Here is a 7,078-nt window from a genome sequence, read left to right as displayed (position 1 = left end):
TATATATATATATATATATATATATATATATATATATATATATATATCTCACAGACATGAGCACCCAAGTTAATAAAAGGAATTCTTCTATAGCCAAAATTCCATATTGACTCTTACACAGTGATAGGGGGAGGCTTCAATACCTAACTCTCACCAACACACAGTTTATTCAGACAAAAGCTAAACAGAGAAATGGTGGAGATAAAATAATGTTATAAATTAAATGGACCTAACAGATGTTTGCAGAACATTTGAACCAAACACAAAGGAATATACTTTCTCCTTAGAACCTCATGGAACTTTCTCCAAAATTGGCTGACGTAGACTCTAAGCAATTCTCAACAGGTACGAGAAAATGGAAACAAACCCCTGCATTTTACTTGACCACCAGTTGATTAAAGGTGCATCTCAACAGCAGAAGGTTTATAAACTCACAGAAGCTGATCCACTGACCAGTGAATGAAAAAATTGATCAAGCAAGAAATTAGGAAAGAACTTCAAAACTTTTTTCTGTGTCATCAGTTTATAAGTTAGTTCTAGATAGTTTGATACACAGCATGGAACCCAGAAACTCTGTAGAGAAGTAAAAATCGAAGGTAGGTGAGTAGGAGACAGAAACGCACTAAAAGTGAGGTTGAGCAGGACGAGGTGGTGCAAGCCTGTAATCCCAGCACTCTGGAAGGCAGAGGCAGGCAGATCTCTGTGAGTTCGAGGCTAGACTAGTCTACAAAGGGAGTTCACTACAGCCAAGGCTACACAGAGAAACCCTGTCATGAAAAACAAACAAACAAACAAACAAACAAACAAACCAACAAACCACAACGAGGTTTCTAAAAACTCCTTGAAATAGGAAGCATGCGTTTTAGTGGTTTAGAAAGTGCTCTGAGTAGCTCTGGCTGTGTAAATCAATAAATCAAGATGCGCCTGGGGATCATAAACAGCTTCCACAAATGTTAGATGTTTTCCTGAGCTAAATTCTTTATAGAGATACTGAGGAAGTCACACATCAACCAGACAGCCGCGGCTGAGGTCACAAAACTGTGTGCAGTCCTGAACTCGGCACCTGGACGAAGATGGCTCACAGCCTTGGAGGGAAGAGATGGTGCTGTTTCGCTCTTTCAGGCAGGAGGCAGGGAAGTTTGGAGAAGCGCTGTCAGGTTTATTGTTATCTTGATGGTCATCTGGTAAGAGGGAACCTCAACTGGGCTAACTCCACGTTGGCCTGTAGACATTCTGTGGGCCTCGTCTTGACTGACGTGAGAGCGCCCAGCCCACTGTGGGCTGGTCTAAGAAAGGCCACGGAGCATGAACTAGCAAGTCACATCCTCCGTGGCTTCTACTTCAGGTCAGTTCAACCCTGACTTCAGTTACTGATGGACTGTGACCTGGAAGTGCAAACCAACTAAACCTTTTCGTCCTTTCGGTCGTGGGGTTTAGCACAGCCACAGAAAGCAGCTCAGTACGCAGAGAGGAGTCTGAATCTGGTAGGCCACCATGGGCTGGGACGTGAGCACGTGCCCCCGAAGACGTTATTGCTAGAGCTGCTGGCTCTCCGAAGAGCCCTGCTTACTTTGAGATTTTCTCTGTAAACCCACCTCGCCTCAAGGGTGAAAGGCTTTGGTGAACAGCAATCATATGTTTAACTAAACATCAGGCACAATAAAGCAAGTCAGATGAGCAACCCGCGATCAAAAGTAACACGTACCACCTTTTAAAACCAGTTTGGTTGATTTTGGATCAGAGCAAATTACCGGACAGACCGCAGTATTATCTCCTAGGAAAAAGACCAAAATTTGAACATCCGCATTTTAAATGTCTCAGTCAGGTGTACAAACATTATTTTGCTAGCTTGTTTCCCCTGTCAATTTTTTTTTTTAAATGACTGTTTTGTGTTTTCACTTTTTTCAGAAGGGGGATCTCAGGCAGCCTGGATTCCTTTTCATCCTCATCCTGCTCCTTTTGCCTTCCGAGTGTTCCGATGACAGATGTGCACCCCAACTCCCAGCTTTCATTTTCCCTTTCACTCCTCCAAAATTCTTCATGGAGGCTGCCAGCAGAGACCTCCCCATCCCCAACCGCCATAAGCCTAGGGGTAGTGCTAGCTTTGCATGGTGCCTAGGTGTTATCGATTATTTTTACAGTATCATGTAACGGCAAGCGCTGTGCAACTCATACACACGCTATGTGTGTGTATGCGTTTCTGTGTGGCTGTAAATGGATGCATGTGTGTGCATACAAATGTATGTGTATATGTATGCGTGTGCACGTGTGTATGTTTGTCTACATATGTGCATGTGTGTGTGTGTATGTGTAGTATTGATATAACTACTGGGTTCGCATTAGGTGCAAGCAAACAATACAACATTTTTGCTAGATCAGGAAAACAGGTCACTAATTAGAAATAGGAGTGGAGTAAGCACTCTCTCATGGCGTCTTTGATTATTCCCACTTCATTGCACAGGAGATGGGGTCCTACAGGTCAAAGTTCCCCTGCCTGTAAATAGAGGGGCTGGTGCCAGGCCTTGTGATGAAGCTGTGACCTCCCACAGTTTCACCTTTAATCTTGTCCTCTCCGCAGCCTAGCACGCTGTTCCCAACATGGCTGCTCTGAAGCCTTCAGGCCTTTGCTTTATCTGCCCGCAGTTTTTGCACACTCTGTGAGAAATGCCGCCATTAACCATCAGCCCTTGCTTTTCTCTTTTCCCATTTTGTTTTTGTTTAATATGCCCACAGCAATTTCTGCATTTTCTGCAGGTAATACTTCCCTGGAGGCCTGAAAGCTTGGGTTCCACGCCTAAGACTTCAGCTATTCTGTACCCATGATCCAGCTCAATCCTGTTTCTATTTAGGAGTCTTTTCTATGTCACCCCCACGGGACACCTGTGCACAGTAAGCCAGCTGGAGTTCGGGCACAGCTGCCCACTCCTGAAGATGAGCCCCTGTCCCCAAGAGCGTCAACCTCGTTGGGTTTACGGTGGAGCACAGACTGTGCACTTTTCTCAGGAGCATCGTGAGAGCACTTGCCAGTTTCTGAAGCAAGAGCTGAGCACTTCTTGGTTCTGGATATGGTTGACATTCAATGCCAACGTTCACTTTGCCAGGATTGCAAACAGAGCGTTCCAGAGGACGCGCACTCAGGGTGGCCCCACTGCGGTGAGCTGGTGATTTAACTTTAATTGGGCGGCCTTTGCCGAATCAGCAGACTCCTTTTTAAATGTGTTTTCTGGATGTTTATCTCATCTCTCTGTTATATGGGGGAGAGGCATCGGGATGCTGAAGGAACTGTCTGCCATCTCTGTAAACCTCACACTCAAGTCTTATTGCTAATTGCTGTTGTCATGATCTCCCCCCTGTAAAAGAGCAACCGTGTAGATGTTGCTTTAAATGAGCAACCCAGTGGCTGTGTTGTGATTACACACACCACGGCCTAGTTTTACTTCTGTTGCTGTGATGAAACGCTCAACAGAAGCAGCATAGGGAGGTCTATTTGGCTTATGATGCCGGATCACGGTCCATCATGTCAGGGAAGTTAAGGCAAGCATCTAGTCGCATCACATCCCCAGTAAAGATCGAAGAGAGATGAACTCATTCTTGCTTCATTACAGTTTCTACTTGAATACAATCCTGGGGCTAGAATATGCCATGGTGCCCCTCTCAGTGGGCTGGGTTTTTCCAATATCAATTAAGAATCAAGATAATCCCCAAAATACATGTCCGAAGGCCAATCTGACCTAGAAATTATCTCATTAAGACTCCTCTCTGCTGACTCTAGGTTGTGTCAACACATGTATGTGTGTGTGTATGTGTGTAGCATGCCTACACACACATACACATACAGGCATGGCTTTTATTAGCTTGTACTAGAAGGAAAAATACTTATTGCACCTGATAAATCAATTTGATCATCTCTGCTCTTTGCTAGATTCAAATTTATTGAACTCCTTTATATATATGTATATATACATTTACATACATATACAAACACTTATACATACATACATATACATATAATACCTTTCGGAGGAAAATGGAGAAATTAAAGGCATATTGAATTTATCAAAGACTCTAGGGTAAGATCTTCAGCCATTTGATTGAGAACAGAGCAGCATTGATCTAAACAATCTAGAATTGTCAGAAGCCTCTCAGATGCCTGTGGAGTTCTCTGCAGTTCAGCACGACTTCTCTGTAGGTGGTAGATTTTTGTTTAAGAGCTCTTCGTTTGTGGAGGCAATGCTCTAGGCCAGCCATTCTCAACCTGTCGATAGCATATCCCGCATATGAGATATTTACAGTATGCTTCATAATGCGCAGAGTTACAGTTATAAGTAGCAATGAAACAGTTTTATGTTTGAAGGTCACCGCAACAGAAGGAGCTGTCTGTATTAAAGTGTTGCAGGATGAGGAAGCTTGAGAACCCCTGCTCTAGAATGCTTTCTAAGTTAGAGGAGAAAAGTTTTCATGTTTGTCCTTAAACATGAACCACCACCATTTTGGAGTGCAAAACATCAGTCAATGTTCGAAATATATCTCAAATCCATTATAGTCGTGTTAAAGTGCTCAGCAATGTTTTCTATTTAGTGATCCCAAGCTTTTAAGAACTGCTAAAAGAGAGGGCTGGAGAGATGGCTCATTGGCTAATAGTACTTGCTGCCATTGCAGAGGACCAGGGTTCAAATCCCAGCACCCATGTGGTGACTCACAACTGTTTTTCACCCCGGTTCCAGAGGATATGACACCATCTTATGAACTCTGACGACACCAGGCACATGTGTGGTGTACGGGCGTATGTGCAAACAAAACATTCATATACATGAAATAAATTAATAGGAATTAATTAAAAAAAATTGGTAAGCTGTGAATGATATTAAAAGGCTGCTTGAAGATTAAAATGGCAATCGAAAGGCTGGACTTATACCTCAGTTGACAGAATGCTTTCCCAGAGTCAAGGAAATCCAGGTTCCACCCAATACATGACACAAAAACTGGGGTGTTGTGGTGGACACCTGTAATCCCAGGACAGGGGAGGTAAAGGCAGAGTGCTCAGAAGTTTAAGGTCATCCTGAGCTTCCCAGTGAGGTGGAGGCCAGTCTGTCTCAGTTTCTTTCCACATGAAAGTTAGTGATCTACCCAGGCTTATGGAGGGCAGAGTAAATTTATGAATGCGCCCTCATAGCAGAATGTTCTATGCTGCAATCCAGGTGTGGGCAGCTTAAAGTATATATATATATGTACACACATATATATATATATGCATATGAATACACACACACACACACACACACATATATATATATATATACATGTGTATGTATATATAAATGTGTGTGTTTACAGTGAAGAATGTTACCTATGCAAATCAGAATTGGACACCAATTGGTGACAGCTTTGCCATAAACAGGAACATATTCTTTCACGGCTAGGAAGCGTGGCTGCCATAGCTGACAACTCCCAATGATACCTGGAGTCTGTTTTATTTTTTGTTTGTTTGTTTTTTAAGTTTTAGGTTCCTTATCAGTATGAAAATGACCCATACCATCAACTGAACTTGGAACATCTTACAGATGAAAGTTTTATCCTTCTGAGTGTCTGAGGCCAGCCACGTGTCCTCTGTCACCATTCTTGGATTTCCATTCATAATTTAAGCTCATCCTGTTCAGCGGTGTGAGATGAATGGGGCTCTGACTGGGTTATTCCAAGGAAGAATGATATATTGTCCCGGTCACACAAATTCTTTATAAGAGATAATTCATCCAAACATACACCAGTCAGGAGCTGTGCCATTTGTCACTGTGCTGGGTTCTGAGAATACAATAATAAAAACAGTGGGAAAAATGTGCTCTGGACTTTTGGAGCCTACACTATGTTGGGGCCCAGGGACCAGGAGAAGATAACTCAACCCACCATATGTGGACTGAGATACAAAGAGAACAACCTCCCTTAACAATCAGTGCCTTGAGGGGTCATAAGGGCTGGGATGATGCAGAGTCACAGAAGGATGCTCTGGGCAGAGGTGAGGTTTGCTTAGAGCCAGGAAGATGAGAAAGTAATGGGGTGTGAGAGGAGGTAGAGAAAAGGAAGGACAAGGAGGACATGCTCCAGAATCCATGTTACATCCCTGTCTCTGTGAAAAGACACTATGATAAGGGCAACTTTTTTTGAGTTCTACTAATTCTTGTTTTAATTTTTTATATTAATTACAGTTTATTCATTTTGTATCCCAACTGTAGCCCCCTCCCTTAACCCCTTCCATTCCCACCCTCCCTTCCTTCTCTCCTCCTATGTCTCTCCCCGAGTCCACTGATAGGGGAGGTCCTCTTACCCTTTCCTCTGACCCTAGCCTATCAGGTCTCATCAGGACTGGCTGCATTGCCTTCCTCTGTGGCCTGGCAAGTTTACTCCCCCCTCAGGGGGAGGTGATCAAAGAGCCAGCCATTAAGATCATGTCAGAGACAGTCCCTGTTCCCCTTACTAGGGTACTGACTTGGAGACTCAGCTGCCATGGGCTACATCTGTACAGGGTTCTAAATTATCTCCAAGCATGGTCTTTGGTTAGAGTATCAGTCTCAGAAAAGACCCCTGGGCCCAGATTTCTTGGTTCTGTTGCTCTCCTTGTGGAGCTCCTGTCCCCTCAGATCTTTCTATCTCTTCTTTCTTTTATAAGAGTCCCTGCACCCTGCCCAAAGTTTGGCTATGATTCTCAGCATCTGTTTTGATACCTTGCTGGGTAGAGACTTTCAGAGGCCCTCTGTGGTAGGCTCCTGTCCTGTTCCCCATTTTCTCCCTCTTACAATGTCTGTCCCATTTGCCTCTCTGAGTGAGAATTGATCATTTTACCCAGCTTCTCCTTTCCAAGGCAACTTATGAAAGAGAATATTTACTGGGGCTCACGGTTTCAGCAGAACATGATCATCATGGTGGGAAGCAGGGCAGCAGACATGACAATGGAGCAGTAGCTGAGAGCTTACATTTGATTCACAAGCATGAGACAGGAACAGAGAGTGAGTGGGTCATGGGCTTTTGGAACCCCAGACTCCATCCCCAGTGACACACCTTCTTCAACAAGACCACACCTCTTAAT

The 7,078-nt window shown here is 43.7% G+C and overlaps 1 non-coding gene across 1 annotated transcript; it reads right to left on the bottom strand.

Moving 5' to 3' along the window:
* Positions 1-5,338: 5,338 nt before the first annotated feature.
* On the bottom strand, positions 5,339-5,464 carry LOC129670499 (small nucleolar RNA SNORA24). Its single transcript, XR_008719223.1, has one exon. It is a non-coding gene; the product is annotated as a small nucleolar RNA SNORA24 (small nucleolar RNA).
* Between the last annotated feature and the right edge of the window lie 1,614 nt (positions 5,465-7,078).

The sequence above is a fragment of the Psammomys obesus genome, unplaced genomic scaffold, assembly GCF_907164565.1.
Source record: "Psammomys obesus unplaced genomic scaffold, mPsaObe1.curated_primary_1811, whole genome shotgun sequence".
NCBI classification, from domain to species: Eukaryota; Metazoa; Chordata; class Mammalia; order Rodentia; family Muridae; genus Psammomys; species Psammomys obesus.
The sequence above is the reverse complement of the archived record's forward strand: the minus strand, read 5'-3'. Positions and strand labels throughout refer to the sequence as shown.